General features: G+C 41.3%; 1 protein-coding gene and 1 pseudogene across 18 annotated transcripts in view; one reads left to right on the top strand and one right to left on the bottom strand.

Annotated features, from left to right (window-relative positions):
- Window positions 1–17,691, top strand: part of CHCHD6 (coiled-coil-helix-coiled-coil-helix domain containing 6) — a 259,379-nt gene that overhangs the window by 56,787 nt on the left and 184,901 nt on the right. The gene's annotated exons all lie outside the window — the stretch shown is intronic.
- LOC104005733 (protein RCC2-like) lies at window positions 5,487–7,015 on the bottom strand (annotated as a pseudogene).

Here is a 17,691-nt window from a genome sequence, read left to right on the forward strand (position 1 = left end):
GTGATCCTCCTGCCTCAGCCTCCTGAGTAGCTGGGACTACAGCTGTGCACCACCATGCCCATCTAATAAAAAATAATTTGTAGAGAGAGGATCTTGCTGTGTTGCCCAGGCTGGTCTCAACCTCCTGGCAAGCGATCCTCCTGCCTTGGCCTCCCAAAGCATTAGGATTATAGGCATGAGCCACTGTGCCTTGCCAATATATATATATGCACACACCCCCATAAGTAAAATTGTTGGATCATGGATTAATTTTGTTTTTAATATTTTAAGGAACTGCCTTACTGTTTTCTATAGCAGCTGCACCATTTTACATTCTTACCAGTTTCTCCACATCTTGGAGATGAGAGGTCCAGCTTCTCCACATCTTTGTCTCTGTCTCCATCTTCACATGGCATTCTTCCCTCTGTGTCTGTCTCTGTGTCCAGATTTTCCTCTTCAAAGGACACCAATTATATGACATTTAGAGCCCACCATAATACAGTATAACTTCATTTTAACTAATTACATCTGTAAAGAATGTAATTATCTATTTCCAATTAAGCTCACATTCTGCACATCATAGCTAACTCCAGCCTCCAATGGCTGGGCTCAAGCAGTCCTCCTTCCTCAGTTTCCCAAGTATCTGGGACTATAGGCATGCACCACCATGCCTGGCTAATTTTTTTATTTTTTAATAGGGACAGGGTCTTGCTGTGTTGACCAGTCTGGTCTCAAACTATTGGCTTTAAGTGATTCTCCTGCCTTGGCCTCCTAAAGGGCTGGGATTACAAATGTGAGCCACCGCACCCAGTCCTGTTAATTCTTCTTTAAATGTTTGGTAGAATTCACTACTGAAGCCATCTGGTTCTGGACTTTTCCTTGTTGGGAGGTTTTTGATTATTGACTTTGATTACTCTTGTTAAAGTCTTTTGAAATGTTCTATTTATTCTTGAGTTAGTGTAGGTAATTTGTGTGTTTCTAAGAATTAGTCTTTTTCATCCAGGTTATCCAATTTGTTGGCATATATTTGTTTATAATGCTCCTTATGTCCTTTTTATTTCTGTAGAGTCATTAGTAATGTTCCTATTTTTATTTCTTATTTTAGGTATTTGTATTTGCTATCTTTTTCTTTGTCAGTCTTGCTAAAGGCTTGTCAATTTTGTTGATCTTTTAAAAGAACCAACTTTTGACTTCATTGATTATCTTTTGTTTTTCTATTCTCTGCTTCATTTATCTCCACTCTAATAATCTTTATTATTTCCTTCCTTTTGCCAGCTTTGGGTTTAGTTTACTCTTTTTCTAGTTCTTTAAGTTATAAACTTAGGTTATTAGTTTGAGATCTTTCTTGTAATGTAAAGATGTATGCTGTAAATTTCCCCTTGAGCACTGCTTTCCCTCTATCCCGTAAGTTTTGGTATGTTGTGTTTTTGTTTTCATCCATTTCAAGTTATATCCTAATTTCCTTTTCTGTTTTCTTCTTTGATAAATTGGTTGTTGAGTATGTGATTTCCACAATATTTGTGAATTTTTCAGTTTTCTTTCTCATTGATTTCTACCTTCATTCCATTGTGGTTGGAGAAGATACTTCTTATGATTTCTGTCTTCTAAATTTGTTGAAGCTTGTTTTGTGCCCAATATATGGTCTATGGGGAGTGTTCTACATATGTCTATTAAGTCTCATTGGTTTATAGTATTGTTCAAGTCCTCTGTTTTCTTATTAATCTGTCAAATTGTTCTGTTTATTATTGAGAATAGGGTATTGAAATCTTGAACTATTATTTTAGAACTATTTGTCCCTTTTATGAACGTTTGCTTCCTATACTTTGGAGCTCTGTTTTTCAGTGCATGTATATTTATACTTGATATATCTTCTTGATGAATTGACCCTTTTATTAACGTATATCCTTTTTTGTTTCTTGTGACTATTTTGTACTTAAAGTCTACTTTATTTTGCATATTATTATAGCCACCCAGCTCTTTTAGTTATTTTGCATACTTTCAGTTCCAACCTATGTGCCTTTGGATCTAATGTAATTTTCTTGTAGACAGTTTATGTATCCATTCTGCCAATCTCTGCCTTTTGATTGGAGTGTTTAATACATTTACATTTAAAGTAATTATTGAGAAGGAAGGACTTTTGCCATTTTTGCTATTTGTATAGCTTTTTTTGTCCCTCAGTCCTTCATTTCTGCCTTCTTTTGTATGTAGTTGATTTTTCTAATGTAGTTAACTGATTTGATTCCCTTCTGCTTTCTTCCTTTCCTTTCCTTTCTGCTTCTTCCTTTCCCCTTTCATCTTTCTCCTTTTTCTTTTCCCTTTTCCTTTCCTTTTTCCCTCTCCTTCCTTTCCTTCCCCTCCCCTCCCTTTCCCTCTTCTCCCTTTTTCCCCCTCTTCTCCCCTTTTTCCCCCTCTTCTCCCTCCCCCTCCTCTTTCAACAAGGTTGTGCTCTGTTGTCCAGGCTGCAGTACAGTGGCATGATCATAGCTCACTGTAATCTCAAACTTCTGGGTTCACACAAGCCTGCCTCAGCCTCCTAAGTACCTAGGCCTATAGGTGGTTGCCACCATGCCCAACTATTGTTTTTGTTTGTTTATTTGTTTGTATTTTTTTAAAGATGGGGTCTTGTTATGTTGTCCAGGCTAGTCTTGAACTCCTGGCCTCAAGTGATCCTCTTGCCTTGGCCTCCCGAAGTGCTGGGCTTACAAGCATGAAGTACCACACTCAGCCTCATTTCTTTTAGCGTATATTCTTCAGATACTTTCTTTGTGGTTACAATGGGGATTACAGTTAACATCCAAAATTTCTAACAATCCAGTGGAATTGATATCAGTTTAACTTAAAATCTCTGCCAATTCATGGAGACAGAAAGTAGAATAGAAGTTACCAGAGGCTATGGGAGAGGAAGTTGAGGAATTATGGTTTAACCAGTAAAGAGCTTTTGTGTGGGATGATGCAAAAGTTTTAGAAATGGATAGTGGTGGTAGTTACTCAGCATTTTGGATGTACATAATGCTGAAATTGTATGCTTTACAATGGTTAAAAATGGCATATTTTATTTATATTTTACCACAGAGAATAAAGCTAAAAACAACTAACTCTGCTTCTATATAGCTCTGCTCCCCTATTTATGTTATCGTCACAAATTATATTTTTATACATTGTGTCCCAATAATATAGATTTATAATTTTTTTGTTTTCTAGACAATTATATCATTTATTTAAAATGTTTACTCTAAGAAATATATATATACACACACATATATACACATACATACATACATGCATATATATATATATAAAAATATATGAAATAATACAATTACAGCACTAAACCAGGCACCTTCAACCAAATCACAACCTTCTCTTTGATTCCCCTTCATGCTAATCGTCTTTCAAATTCTTTGTCCTGAGCTGGAAGACCAGTCAGATGCCCACGGGGTCAGCACCAAGCACGTTCCCAGCTGGGCAACTGTGTACCTTTCTCTAGGAGTACAAGACGACCTTCCCCACAACTCCTTGTTTTAAAGGATTTAACCCATTCGGAAGTTCATTTTTTAATTTAAACCAAAGGGAGGTGCGGGACAAGGCAGTCTTCACTTCGAAGGTCCCTTTCCTGCTCCACTCCCTGGTTAGGTTTCTAGAAGAGGCTGGCTGCCAGGTTTACATGAGGCTGCCGGAAGATCTAAGTGCAGCTCCGCCCAGGGCGGCTCCTGCAAAGGCTAGGACTTTGGGTGCTGCGTCCTCAACCCTCTTGGTGACCACAACTCAAAGGAGAGACGTCAAGGATTCCAGGAGCACAGATGCCTGGGTTGCGTTCCAGGAAAGAGACCTGTCCAGGCAAACGGATCAGGCTGTCTCCTGGAAGTTTGAGTTAGAGATGGTGGTTTTGGGGTGATTTGGACAAATTAGGTTAGTTTAGCAAAGCTCTGAAGTGGCAGAAGCTTCTCCCCTGGACTACTGATTGAACACAGAACATGAGATGCACGTGGCATCTCTAAGACTAAGTCTTAGAGAGATGCAGGCCAGTTTCCTCCCATAGGGCCTTGGGACTGGCGGGACAGACACTGCTACATGCCCTCCAAGGGTGGGAGTCACGGTAAGGAGTGACTGGGGTGGAAAATAGGGAAAAAAGCAACAACAACTAGATCATTTTTGGCATTTTAACATGGAGACAGTGACAAGTGGTAACAATAGCAAATGCAAACAACAACAACAAAAAAACTTGAAGAGACCAATATTTAACTTTCCCATCTACCCAGTTCTCACATTTAAGTTCTATTCTCATCTCCCCCATAAGCACCACTGAATTAAATATCTATTTTAAAGCACCCAAACCAGTCCAGACCCTCTGGAAACCAAGAGCCCTAGCCAGAGCTGTCGCCTCTCTTGGGTCCAGGTGAGAGGAGGGTTCCAGGAAAGGCACCTCATTACTCACTCAGCACAGCGAGCTCGGGCACAGGCACTTGACGGGGATACTGGTGGCAGTCACAGCATCCGTGCTGACACGCAAGGAAGGACATTCTTTGGTAATCTCAAATATTTGGTACTAGAGCCAAGCAAACGTGACTAAAGAGAGCTGAGTCAGCAGAACGGTACCCCGAGTCTCAGTAACAGGACGGCCTGTGCGACGCAGGATCCAGGTAGGGGAAAAAAGGAGACCAAAGCACAAGGTGATCAAGGCTGGTACAGAAAGGGCTGATCCTTCTTGCAAGGACTGGAGAATGCACTTGACTGCTGGCGGATCAATCTCTAATTGGTGAGTGCATGTGACAAGGCTCAGCCCTGGCTCCACAGGGAACCACCTCTGCCCCACCCCCAAGTCCCCATGGTTCCACCATCACCTGATTTTCATTTGGACTTCTTTAACAGCTAAAGTAGATATAAATGGCTAAACACAGACTCCCAATCCCCCTTCAGGGGGACACTGCAGATTATAGGCAGCCAAGGGGAGAAACAGAACCAACACCGGCTTAGGCCAATCTGCAAGAAAAAGCAGGAAAGGAGGACCCAGATGCTTCCAAAGCATGTGAGCGTGGTTTTGGATGGAAGCAGGCCGGTGACTTTGCCTGGCTGCTGCTGGTTCCTGTAAGGGACATTTTTTCTGATTAAATGGCGATTCCTCTTCTATGTAGCATCTGCTTGGATCATGATGGTAATCATAACTGGAAAGGGGTGTTTTGGGGAGTGTATTCAGGAGAGGAAGAAAGAAAAAACTTAAAAAAAAACCTAGATTGCTGAAAGTTTCTGCCTCTTGTAGGAATGGTAAGTCAACTATCAGCAAGTATTTTAATTCGACATTAAGGGGAAAAAAACGTACTTTGGAAAGCATACAGAACTAAAGGTAAATATTGGATCACTTGTAAAATGGAATCTTATGGAGTCTAAACAAAAATGCACCTTAGGTCAGCTTTTGCTTTTTTAAATACCTCGTTTGACTTCCCATCCCAGTGCACATGGAAATGACAGCTGCCACGAGAGGTGTAGAGTCGGAGAAGTCTCTGGGAGCATCAAAGGGTTTGGCGGTTGTATTCTGGTAGTTTCTTGATCTTCTCTTTCTCAGTCTCAACTTTTGTCTCTTGGTGTCACCAAAGAGTGTGAGTAGCCCATGGTGACCTTCTCTGAGAAAATGCCATCCAGAGTCTTCACCTCCTGGGCTGCAGTGGAAGACTTGGGCTTGTGGTCCCTTAGCCCAGTTCCCCGAAGGTCGGTGATGGGCCCCAGCTATGGTGCTCTCTCGGTGGCCACAGTGATGCTGCTCTTCCCACAAGCCAGGCTCTGGATTATCCAGCCACAGAGGTCCTGCACTGCTTTTGGGTATGTGGTAGATTCACGGGAGGTGTTGGTGGCCCCCTGGAAAAACAGACCACCCACTTCACTGATGGCGAAGGAGCAGGTGTAACCAGTATAGATCTGGGACACCCGATGTCCAGGGAAGTCAAACAGCTTCACCAGGTGGGGGACCATCTCATCCTGCTCTGCGTGGCCCAGCCGGCCATAGCCACTGAAGACCCAGGAGAAGACTCACTTCTGGGAGTCCAGGACCAGTGTGTGGTTAGCGCCACAGGCTACGTCTCACACAGCTACATTTGGTACAGGCAGGATCTGCCTCAATGAAAATGGCCACTCACTGGGGAACCAGTCTGTAGTTGTACTCTGTCCGCCATGCCCGGGCGATGAACTTCCCATCCGAGTTGTGTCCCAGCTGACCATATTCATGGCTCCCAAAGGAATAGAGGTTTCCTTTGCAGTCCATTATCATACTGAATTCAGCCCCAAAGGCCATTTTGGTAATTGGCTGGCCATTGTACATTATCTGTGCGGGGCTGGGGATAGTGTCTGTCAGGTTGCCAAGGCCCAGCTGCCCCATCTTGTTCTCCCCAAACGCAAACACGGAGCCCATTTCCATCAAGGCCAAGGTGTAGTTCTGCCCACATGCTGCAGACATGATCACTTCGTGGCTGAGGCCCTCGATGAGTCTGGGGACTCCTACTCTCTTGGTGTCACCATGTCCCAGCTGCCCTTTCTCATTCCTAGATTTCCAAAGAATCTTTCCTGACTTTTCCTCCCATGCCTGTTAGGTGCTCTCTTTTCTGTCCAGACCATGATTTTCCCACCAGGCACCTGTGTGTTGTTAGCTTACCCAAAGCATTTTCTATTTTTTATTTCTATTTATTTATTTTCAACATTTAGGTTCAGGGGTGCTTGTGAAGGTTTATTATATAGGTAAACTGCATGTCACAGGGGTTTGGTGTACTAATAATTTCATCACCCAGATAATTAGCCTAGTACCCAAAGGGTATTTTTTCTGATTCTCTCCATCTTCCTACCTTCCACCCTCAAGTAGGCCCCAGTGTCTGTTATTCCCCTCCTAGTATCCAAGTGTTTTCATTGTTTAGCTCCCACTTGTAAGTGAGAACATGCAGCCTTTGGTTTACTGTTGCTGTGTTAGTTTGCTTAGGATAATGGCCTCCAGCTCCATCTATGTTGCCACAAAGGACACGATCTCATTCTTTTTTATGTCTGCATAGTATTCCATGGTGTACATGTACCACATTTTGTTTATCCAGTGTACCATGGATGAGTATTTAGGTTGATGCCATATCTTTCCTATTGTGAATAGTGCTGCAGTGAACATATGTGATATGGTTTGGGTCTGTGTCCCCGCCCAAATCTCATGTCGAATTGTAATCCCCAGTGTTGGAGGTGGGGCCTAGTGGGCAGTGATTGGATCGTGGGGGTAGATTTCTCATGCATGGTTTAGCACCATCCCCTTAGTGCTGTTTGTGTGATAGTGAGTGAGTTCTTGTGAGATCTGTTTATTTAAAAGTGTGTAGCACCTCCCCTAACCTCTCTCTCTTGCTCCTGCTTCTGCCCTGTAAGATAGCTGTTCCCCCTTTGCCTTACACCATGATTGGAAACTTCCTGAGGTCTCTGCAGAAGCAGAAGCCACTATGCTTCCTGTACAGCCATGCACAGGAAGAACTTGTTCTTCTTGTGTACCTTTTCATCCTGTGCAGCAGAACTGCAAGCCAGTTAAACCATTTTTCTTTATAAACTACCCAGTCTTAGGTATTTCTTTATAGCTGTGCAAGAACGGACTAATACAATATGCGTGCGTGTGTCTTTATGGCAGAACAATTTATATTCCTTTGGGTATACACCCAATAATGAGATTGCTGGATTGAATGATAGTTCAATTTTAAGTTCTTTGGGGAATCTCGCCACATTTTCCACAGAGGCTGAAGTAATTTACATTCCCACAGCAGTGTCTATAAGCATTCCCTTTTCCCCACAACCTCGCCAACATCTATTATTTTTTGACTTTTTAATAATATTCTGACTGGTGTAAGATGGTATCTCATTTTGATTTTGATTTGCATTTCTCTATGGTTAGTGATGTTGAGCATTTTTTCATATGCTCATTGGCTGCATGTATGTCCTTTGCCCACTTCTTAATGGGGTTATTTTTTTGCTTATTAATTTGCTTAAGTTTCTTACAGATTCTAGGTATTAGACCTCTGTCAGATGTATAGTTTGCAAATATTTTCTCCCATTTTGTAGGTCGCACGTTTACTCTGTTGATAGTTTCATTTGCTCTGCAGAAGTTCTTTAGTTTAATTAGATTCCATTTGCCAATTTTTGTTTTTGTTGCAATTGCTTTTGGTGTCTTTGTTGCGAAATATTTGCCAAGTCCTATGTTCAGAATGGTATCTTCCAGTATTTTATGGTTCTAGGTTTTACATTTAAATATTTAATCCATCTTGAGTTGATTTTGTCTGTATTGTAAGGTAGGGGTTCAGTATCACTCTTCTGCATATAGCTAGCCAGTTATCACAGCACCATTTATTGAATAGGGAGTCTTTTCCTCATTGCTGGTTTTGTCAAAGATTAGATGATTCTTAGGTATGTGGCATTACTTCTGGGTTCTCTATTCTGTTCCATTGGTCTGTGTGTCTGTTTTTGTACCAATACTCTGCCGTTTTGTTTACTGTAGCCCTGTAGTATAGTTTGAAGTTGGGTAACATGATATCTCCCGCTTTGTTCTTTTTGCTTAGGATTGCCTTGGCTATTTGGGCTCTTTTTTTCTTTCATTTTTTTGAGATGGAGTCTCACTCTGTTGCCCACGCTAGAGTGCAGTGTTGCGATCTTGGCTCACTGCAACCTCTGCCTCCCAGTTCAAATGATTCTCCTGCCTCAGTCTCCCGAGTAGCTGGGATTACAGACCTGTGCCACCACTCCTGGCTAATTTTTTTTGTACTTTTAGTAGAGATGGGGTTTTGCCATGTTGGCCAGGCTAGTCTTGAACTCCTAACCTCAAGTGATCCACCCAGCTTGGCCTCCCAAAGTGCTGAGATTACAGGCATGAGCCACCATACCTGGCCCGGGCTCTTTTTTGAATATGAATTCAATATGAATTTTAAAATAGTTTTTCCTAATTCTGTGAAGAATATCATTGGTAATTTGATAGGAATAGCATTGAATCTGTAAATTGCTTTGTGCAGTATGGCCATTTTAATCATACTAGTTTTTTGTATCCGTGAGCATAGAATGTTTTTCCATTTGTTTGTGTCATCTCTGATTTCTTTGAGCCATGTTTTGTTTTGTTTTGTAATTCTCATTGTAGAGATTTTTTACCTCCTTGGTTACATGTATTCTAAGGTATTTTATTCTTTTTGTGGCTATTGTGAATGGGATTGTGCTCTTGATTTGGCTCTTGGCTTGGATGTTTATGGTGTATAGTAATGCTACTGATTTTTGTATGTTGCTTTTGTATCCTGAAACTGTGCTGAAGTTGTTTATCAGATCAGGGAGCTTTGGGCAGAGACTAGATATAAAATCATGTTGTCTGCAAATAGGGATAATTTGACTTCCTCTTTTCCTGTTTGGATGCTGTTTATTCTTTCTTTTGTCTGATTGCTCTGGCCAGGATTTCCAATAATATGTTGAATAGAAGTGATCAGAAAGGACATTCTTGTCTTGTGCCAGTTTTCAAGGGGAATGCTTCCAGCTTTTGCCCATACAATATGATACTGGATGTGGATTTGTCATAGATAGCTCTTATTTTCAAGTATGCTCCTTCAATGCCTAACTTATTGAGGGTTTTTAACATGAAGGGATGTTGAATTTTATAGGAAACCTTTTCTGCATCTATTGAGATGGTCATGTGGTTTTGTTTTTAGTTCAGTGAATGGGTTGAATCACATTTATTGATATGCGTATGTTGAACCAACCTTGCATCCCAGGGATAAAGCTTACTTGATCATGATGTATTAGCTTTTCTGTGTGCTACTGGATTTGGTTTGCTGGTATTTTGTTTAGGATTTTTGCATCTGTGTTTATCAAGGATATTGGGCTGAAGCTTTCTCTTTTTGTTGTGTCTCTGCCAGGTTTTTGGTATCAGGATGATGCTGGCCTCATTGAATGAGTTGTGGAGAAGTCCCTCCTCCTCAATTTTTTGAAATAGTTTCAGTAGGAATGGTACCAACTATTCTTTATAAATCTGGTAGAATTCAGCTGTGAATCCATTTGGTCTTGCGCTTTTTTTGGTTGGTAGGGTTTTTATTGCTAATTCAATTTTGGAACTTGTTATTGGTCTGTTCAGGGATTTAATTTCTTTCTGGTTTAGTCCTGGGAGGTTGTATGTGTCCAGGAATTTATCCACTTCTTCTAGATTTTCTAGTTTCTTTGCATAGAGTTGTTCGTAGTAGTCTCTGATGGTTTTCTCTATTTCTGTGGGGTCAGTGGTAATGTACCCTTTGTTATTTCTTTTTTTCTTTTTCCTTTTTTTTTTTTTTTTTTTTGAGATGGAGTCTTGCTCTGTCGCCAGATTGGAGTGCAGTGGCGCAATCTCGGCTCACTGCAACCTCCGCCTCCCAGGTTCAGGCGATTCCCCTGCCTCAGCCTCCTGAGTAGCTGGGACTACAGGCACGTACCACCACGCCCGGCTAATTTTTTGTATTTTAGTATAGACAGGGTTTCACCATATTGGCCAGGATGGTCTTGATCTCCTGACCTCGTGATCTTGATCCGCCCACCTCGGCCTCCCAAAGTACTGGGCTTACAGGCATGAACCACCACGCCTGGCCCCCTAAAGGGGGGTTCTCCTCTCTTATTTTCTTTGTTAGTCTAACTAGTGGTCTATCTTATTTATTTTTTCAAATAACCAACTCCTGGGTTTGTTGATATTTCGTATGGTTTTTAATGTCTCAATTTCTTTCAATTCAGCTCTGATTTAGGTTATTTTTTGTCTTCCAGCTTTGGGGCTGTTTTGCTCTTGCTTCTCTGGTTCTTCTAGTTGTGATTTAGGTTGTTAATTGGGGATCTTTCTAAGTTTTTGATGTGGGTATCTAGTGCTATAAACCGCCCTCTTAACACTGCCTTAGCTATGTCCTGAGAGATTCTATATGTTGTATCTTTGTTCTCATTAGTTTCAAATAATTACTTGTTTTCTTCGTTAATTTCATTACTTACCCAAAAGTCATTCTGTATGTGCCATGTGGCAATATGAAGTTGTTTTTGGGTGGAGAGTTCTGTAGATGTATATTAGGTCCATTTGGTCAAGTGTTGAGTCCAGGTCTTGAGTATCTTTGTTAATTGTCTGCCTCAGTGGTCTCTCTAATACTGTCAGTGGGGTGTTGAAATCTACCCCTACTATTATGTAGGAATGTTAGTCTCTTCATAGGTTTTTTGTTTTTTTGAGATAGAGTCTTGCTTTGTCACCCAGGCTGGAGTGTAGTGGCGCAATCTCGGCTCACTGCAAGCTCCGCCTCCTGGGTTCACGCCATTCTCCTGCCTCAGCCTCCTGAGTAACTGGGACTACAGGTGCCCGCAACCACGCCTGGCTGATTTTTTGTATTTTTAGTAGAGGCAGGATTTCACCATGTTAGCCAGGATGGTCTTGATCTCCTGACCTCGTCCGCCTGCCTCAGCCTCCCAAAGTGCTGGAATTACAGGCGTGATCATAGGTCTTTAAGAACTTCCCTTATGAACCTGGGTGCTCCTGTGTTGGGTATATATACATTTAGGATAGTTAGGTCTTCTTGTTAAATTGAACTCTTTACCATTGTGTAACACCCTTTGTCTTTTTTATCTTTGTTGGTTTAAAGTCTGTTTTCTCTTAGATTAGGATTACAACTCCTGCTATTTTTTGTTTTCCATTTGCTTGGTAGATTTTTCTGTATTCCTTTATTTTGAGCCTGTGGATGTCATTGCATGTGAGATGGGTCTCTTGAAGACAGCATACCATTGGGTCTTCTTTATCCAGCTTGCCACTCTGTGCCTTTCAATGGGGTATTTAGCCCAATTATGTTCAAGGTTAGTATTGATATGTGTGAATTTGAACTTGTCATCATGTTATTAGCTGTTTATTCAGATTTGTTTGTGTGGTTGCTTCATAGTGTCACTGGTCTATGTACTTTGGTGTGTTTTTGTAGTGGCCAGTAACAGTCTTTCCTTTCAATATTTGGTGCTCCTTTCAGGACCTCTGGTAAGGCAGTTCTAGTGGTAATGAATTCCCTCAGCATTTGCTTGTTGGAAAAGGATCTTATTTCTCCTTTACTTATGAAGCTTAGTTTGGCTGGATATGAAATTCTTGGTTAGACTTTTTTTTTTTTTCTTAAAGAATGCTGAATATAGGGCCCCAATCTCTTCTGGCTTGCAGGGTTTCTGTAGAAAGATCTGCTGTTAGCCTGATGGGGTTCCCTTTGTAGGTGACCTGCCCTTTCTCTCTAACTGCCTTTAACATTTTGACCTTGGAGAATCTGATGATTATATGTCTTGGGGATGGTCTTCTTGTGTAATGTCTTGCAGGTGTTTTCTCCCTGCAGTATTTTCAAGTAATACCTGCCCTTTTCCAGCCTTAGTTCTGAATTAGGTGAAAGGGAGAAGTGCTTTGCATCAGTCCTTCAGGCAGCCGTCAGACAGGTTAGAACAGATGCACACAATAATTTACGAGTAATACCTGCCGTGCTCCCTGTGGAACCAAGGACCAGAGTCTCACGTTGGGAATGTGGCTACAACTGAGCCATGACAGCGATAGGGCAAAGGCAAGTAAAAACACCAGAAAGTTTTCCTACTGTTTTCAAGTGGCCTTTTTCTTTATTCAGCATTCTCTTGCTTGTTTTAAACTTTGGACTATTTTTCAGAGCTTTGAGAAAGTTGGTTCTGACAGTTTCTGCTTTTCTTTTTTTTTTTTTTTTTTTTTTTGAGACAGAGCATCAGAGTCGCCTAGGCGAAGTGCAGTGGCACGATCTTGGCTCACTGCAACCTCTGCCTCCCAGGTTCAAGCAATTCTCCTGTCTCATCCTTCCAAGTAGCTGGGATTACAGGCACACACTGTCATGCCCAGCTAATTTTTTGTATTTTAGTAGAGATGGGGTTTCACTATGTTGCCCAGACTGGTCTTGAACACCTCAGCTCAGGCAATCCTCCTGCCTCGGCCTCCCAAAGTGCTGCGATTATAGGTGTGAGCCACTGTGCCCAGCCTCTGCATATTTTTCTATGTTTCTGTGGGAGGATGAGAGCTTGGAGCTGCCTGTCCCACCATTTTTCTCTTCTTTGATGATTCTTGTCTGAATCACTATGCTAGTGGTTATAAAATGATGATTTTATATTTCTGTAATGTCTTCTATATTTACTAGTTGGCATTCTATTTAAGAGTTTTATTTCCTGTTTATTAGTACTGATATGATTCAGATATTTTAATAGCATATTTTAAAATATAACTTATTGAGGTTTAATGTATACACAATAAAATTCACACGTTAAGTGCTCAGGTTGGTGATTTTGCTGAGTGTAACATGTAACAACCATATAATAACCACCTCAGTCAAGATACAGAGACTGTTCAGCTTCCCAAAAAGTTCTCTTATGCCCTTTTGCAAAGGCTTTCTTAAAACATTTTTTGGAAATTACAGATTTACAGGAAGTTGTAAGGATAGTAGAGAGAGGGCCCATGTATCCTTCATCATATTTCCCTCAGAAGTTATATCTTGTGTAAATATCATACAATATCAAAACAAAAAAGTTGGCATTGGTACAATGTATATGTGTAGTTCCATGTCACTTTATTACTTGTAAATTCCTGGAACCACGACTTCGTGCTCCCCACTAGGCCTCTCTCTGATACCACCCTGGCTGGGATGGGGAAGGGCACCTGCTTACTGCTCCCCAAGTGATCTCCACCAACAGGGAAGGCCTCACCATGCTTGGGTGGTAGTCAGAGCTCCACCACCCTTGCTCTTCTCTGACACCCTGGCAGGGAAGGTGGGTTGAGGCATCTTGTTTTGTGAGGGTGGAAGTCCAGGGTCTCCAGTTGGCCTTTGCTGGTGAGGGTGGCAGTGCAGCTATTTCTGTGGTGTTAGGCTGGAGCAGTGTACTTGTTATCTAAAAGTTTACTGTCTAAATTTGACTGTCTTGCTAAGCTGCTTCTTTCCTGGTCCTTTGGCTAGAAAGAGCTGGCTTTTCTGGGGGGCTTTCCTGGTTTATTCCCATTGGCATCCCCTCCAGCACCCAGTCTGAGATAATGAGGCAAGAAGAAAACTCAGGGAATCCGCTGTCCTACCGTTCTGGGTCCTGAGACTCCTAGCCACACTGCCATCTTGTATCTGCTTTTTAGAACCTTTTTATATCTGCTTTGTGTATGTGATGTCCAGGGTTTTTAGCTATATTTGCAGAGGCAATAGGAAGAAGTGAATCTACTCTTGCAGTGTCTTATTTTTTGACCTAAATTTCAAAGATTTGGTTCACATTATCATCAGATTTTCCTCCATAAGACAGTAATTCCAGTTTACGTTCCTACCAGCAGTGTCTGAGAGTGCCTGTGGCCAGCACTGAGTCCTAGCATCCTTTTCCATCTTGTTGATCTGACAGACAGAAATGTGTGTCAGTGGTATTAATTTTTGTTTCTTTGGTTTCAAATAGAGATTGAATATTTTTCATATATTTATGGGCCTGATTTTTCCCTCTCTTATGAATTGCCTCTTCATGTCCCGAGAGAGAATTTAAAATAGAAAGTGAGGAGTAATATGTTGCTGTATCAGTTAAGGCCCAGCCAGGAGAAACTACAGCAATTATTGGAGCAGAGAATTTGATTTCAAAAGTCAGTAACTGGGTACAAGGTTATTAACTAGGTTATTGAAAGGGTAAAAAGGGAACATTAAAGTATTACGGAGTTAGCAACCGCAAGCAGCAGCTACCACCAGCTGTAGGGCTGAAGAATCAAAGGGAAGATGTAGCAGTTACTAAAACTCTAGAGGTTAAGGAAAGTCCCCATGTAACTCAGAGCTTCATGGAGGGGCACCTCATGGCTGGGACTTTTATCTTCAAGGATGAGGTACGATGAAGTTGCTTCTGCGGGTTTTGGAAAAACTGCAGGCTCAAATCAGCGGCTGCTCCAGGGCAGAACTGTTGCGGTAAAGGAACCCTGCTGGGGTCATGTTCCTCAGAACAAGAAGGGAGAGGAAGCAGACAGGGTGCAGGTGCGGATTTCCTGTAGCGCTCCCTATTGGAGAGACTTTCATGGAGCCACATGGCCACACAGGAGTGGGATTCGCTGAGTGCCAGCCAGGCCCAGCATCACGGAGACCGGTGTGGAAGGTGAGCTGGGATCTGAAGTGGAAGAATATGATGATCGGCTCAGCTACCATTCCCTTAGTAGGTGTTGCCTTGGGGTGAATGTGGAGTGGGAAACATGAATTGGCTGTGCTTCTGGTTGTCTTGGGTCTTCTTTAATAATTTCTCTGTTAATAGTTTGAGCATCTTGCTACAGTGCGTTTTAGTGTGAACATTGTTTTTGGTACAACATGGCTCCTAAATTATATTTTGCATATGGATGCTATCCTAGGTACTCTATGTCACTGCCTTTGTAGTATCATACAGAATTGTATATAAAGTTGTATATATGTACTTCACAGGGGAGACAGGGTGTTTCAAGAAGAGTTCTGATTATGTCTGATGCTCTCTTTACTTTAGATCCTAATCTGCCTTACATTCTCTCAGCTCAGTAAAGTGAGGCTTCAGTTATATTCCAGTCAAGCTAGAGACCACCACCCGTGACCAGTCCTGCACACATCCCTCTTCTGACTTCCCTGTTTTTTGTCCTGTTTGGATTGATTCTGAATTCCTAAGGATTGGGACCATGTTTATCTTAGGCATAGGACCTTGAGGGCACTTAGTAGTTGCCCAACAAATATTTGTCAAATATTGATAGCAACAACAGCAATCATATTTACTTTACATATAATCATTTAATTCTCATATCAACTCTGAGTAGTTGTTACCATATTCAATTCTGAGGTGAATTTTTTTCTTATAACATCTTTGAATTAGGGATACATTTTATAACCAGTGACATAACCAACATCATTTTTTTTCTTAGTGGTAATGGAATAATGGTTCATGTTATAATCGATGGTGTCTTAGATTCAATTACATATGGTGTTATTCCCACTTTATAGGAAACTGGGACACAAAGAGGCAAAGTGACTTGCCCCAGGCCACACTTCTAGAAAGTGCCAGAGCTGTAGGTGAAGACCTGGCCTTTAGTTTGAGGGTCTTCCTCTTCATTATTGCCTCCCTGCCGCTCTATGCCTTTGAGCCAGCCCACCTGTCTCAGTCTCTTCCACCCTCTGTGTCTAGCTCAGACTTCACCTGCCACACCAGCCATTCTCGTCCCATGCTACTCTGCCAGTCAGCTGTCATTTCTTCTCCCCTCCCTTGAAACCCATAGCATTTCTTTATAATACTTATTTTACCTGGTTTTCTATGTTTTTATTTAATGGATTTGTCTTTTCCAAGGTATTCAGACTTCAAATCAGCTTGTAAGGTAGAAATCATACATGGTCAAAACTACCCAGGCATACATTTTAGGAAGGAAGACTGGTTAGGTTTGGGTTTGCAGTTCAGTACACTCAGTTTTTTTCTTCTACATTAGGCAAATCACTATTTCAGCATCAGATCAGCCCCAGATCATTAGTTACCAAATCAATAGTTATTTCAGCACCAAATCAGAACCACGTGAAATAGCCGCTTGTGTTTTGGGGCCATGTTACAGAAAAAATGCTAATCTTCAACATTGGATGAGCTTGTTAAGTGTAACAAGATACCCTCTAGGAGACACACAGAAATGAGGCAGACTGCAGGAGGCACCTCTTCTGCTTAGATAAGCACTGCCACACTGCATACTTCCCACTCCATACTTCCCACTCTGGGGCTCAGCCTGCATGGCCATAGGTGGCAGCCCTGTAGCAGGCACGTTGAGCTCCTTTCCAAGGCATTTGCTCATTGAGAGGAATGGCAATTGTTCTCCATTTTCAAAGCTTAAAGAAAACTGGTTTTATTTTAACAGCTTTATTAAGATATAATTCACTTACCATATGTCTCCCATTCAAAGTATCTAACTCAATTATTTTTAGTATATTCATAGAGTTGTACAACCATCACCACAGTAAATTTTAGAACATTTTTGTCACTCCCAAAAGAAACTCTCTACCCATTAGCAGTCACTCCCTATTTCCCACAACCCTTAGTCCCAGGCAACATATAATCAACTTTGTCTCTATGGATTTTTGTGTGTTCTGAACATGCCATATAAATGGAATCATAGAATATGTGGTCTTTGTGACTAGCTTCTCATTTAGCATAATGTGTTCAAGATTCATCTATGCTGTAGCATGTATTAGTACTTCATTTCCTTCTACCACCAATATTCCATTGTATGGCCATATCACATTTTATATATCCATTAACCAGTTGATGGATATTTGGGCTGTTTCCACTTTTTTAGCTACTATGAATAGTGCTGCTGTAAACATTTGTCTACAAGTTTTTCTGTGGATATGTTTTTATTCCTGTTGGTTATATACTTTGCAATGGAATGGTTGGATCAAATAGTAACTCTATGTTTAACTTTCTGAGGAATGTTGGGACTGTTTTCCAAAGTGGCTGCCTGCACCATTTTACATTCGCACTAGCAATGTGTGAGGTTTCCAGTTTCTCCACATCTTCACCAACGCTTGTCTTTTTGAGTATAGGCATCCTAGTGGGTGTGATGTGGTATCTCATTGTGGTTACGATTTGCATTTCTTAATGGCTAATGATGTTGAATATCTTTTCATGTGCTTATTGGCCATTTATATATCTTTTTTGGAGAAATGTCTATTCAGATCCTTTGTCCATTTTTAATTGGATTATTTGTCTTTTTGCTGTTGAGCT

This window comes from Pan troglodytes, chromosome 2 (genome assembly GCF_028858775.2).
Source record: "Pan troglodytes isolate AG18354 chromosome 2, NHGRI_mPanTro3-v2.0_pri, whole genome shotgun sequence".
Taxonomy (NCBI): domain Eukaryota; kingdom Metazoa; phylum Chordata; class Mammalia; order Primates; family Hominidae; genus Pan; species Pan troglodytes.